The following is a 1801-nucleotide window of genomic DNA, read 5'->3' as shown; positions in this document are numbered from 1 at the left end:
ATTCTTTTACACATCAATAGAAAATCGTGTCAAAAAAGGATGAATACGATACCAACATTTCATATCAAAATAGACACTATTATCTATAAAAGTAGCACTTATCATGATTTTGTAAATTTAAAAATTATTCTTTGAATTTAGTTCTAAGAGACGATGGCTACACAATAAAAAAATATTACATATCTATATCTAGTTTTAACTGGTTTAACACGTGTTTAGATCATAAAAATTTTAACAATTTATGTTTTTTTTTAACTGACCTTTTCAGGTTAGATTTATAATTTTTTAGATAATTTTTCTAAATATTTTAGAAACAATATGTTAATCTATGTTAAAAAAATAATAGTGTTCTTAAACCAAAGAAAAAAACTATATTCTAAATCGCATAAAGCTCGCCAGTTATTTTTCTAATAAAAATAAAAAAAATTCAAAAAATAACTATATTCTTAAGGCAATAATTTCTGTTAAAGTAGTAAGATATATAACATTGACATAAATTTTTTTTGAATTTGTATATAAAATTCAAAAAATACTCTATGCATTTTATAGGCGACAATTCACATTATAATCAGGCAGAATTTGAAGAAAAGTATCAGAAAAAAACACTTTCATTGTATTTTTATATTATGAATATTTTGTTTTTAACAAGAAAATACGATTTAATAGCATTTTTTAGAATCCAATTGGTTTGGTTTTTTTTTAAAAACTGGTATCTTATTGTATCATGAAACAAATGTATGCATTTTAATATGATAATATTTCTGAATTTAACAAAAATGTTTTCATGTGGTTAAAAATTGCTGCTCGTATACATAGTAAAAGAATACTATGAAGGGTCTTTCTAGCTGCTAAATCTTAATTATAGAATCAGAAAACAATCCCAGTTCATAGAATAAAATAATGCGCCAACTTACTAACAGGCTATAATCTTTAGTATACTTACAATACGATTCTTTTTATATAACTAAGTATCTAATAATATACTTCAAATATAAATTTTTTACCTTTTAGAACCATTTTAAGCATTTAAGTGTATTTTCATGTGTATTTTGTTCTTTTACATGATGTATGCAACAATAACGACAATGTCTTTCTTATTTCTATATAGATTAAGCTTCATTATATTATGTTTCAATTTGTGTTTTTTCGTTTTGAGCAAGTTCTTTCATATAAATTTTATCTATTGAGGCTTAGTCAGCTTTTCGGAATTTTTCACGGTTCCTTGTTACAACTTATGATGTTTCACCTTATATTTTTTTATGAACTGCTCTTCAGCTCTAATTATGATAAGTCAGGTGTCTTGCTTGATCTTCACTAACAATAATATGATGTGATGTTTAATTTAAAAAAGTTTATTTTAAATTTTTTCTGTATGCTTTTTAGGATTCCCTCAACAATAATAAAATGTGTATCAAATAAGATTTGCTATATTAACTTACATACATCGAGTGCCTCGAATTTCAACATAAATTTATAAAAAATCATAATAAATTTGTTATGTGAAGGAAAAAAAACCCTTGCCGTTGATTAATTGGTTATTTTTTTCATTGGATAATTGAGATGGAGAAAGATCATTTTAATAGGCTTTATAGGTCATATTTTTAGTCAAAATATATTTAATGCTTTTATAAGAACTGATAATTTATTAATATCATTTAAAAATATAGATGAGACCGTTAGAAACCTAAATTTTTTTATTATACATTATTTTAATATATATCAAAAATATACACATAAAATATCGAATACTTCGGAAGATTATGTTTCAGCTTAAAAAAATGCCACTTTTCAATTTTCTGAA

This window comes from Rhyacophila brunnea, unplaced genomic scaffold (genome assembly GCF_057557595.1).
Source record: "Rhyacophila brunnea isolate RB1 unplaced genomic scaffold, BYU_Rbru_1.0 scaffold_69, whole genome shotgun sequence".
NCBI classification, from domain to species: Eukaryota; Metazoa; Arthropoda; class Insecta; order Trichoptera; family Rhyacophilidae; genus Rhyacophila; species Rhyacophila brunnea.
Note: the sequence above shows the minus strand (reverse complement) of the source record.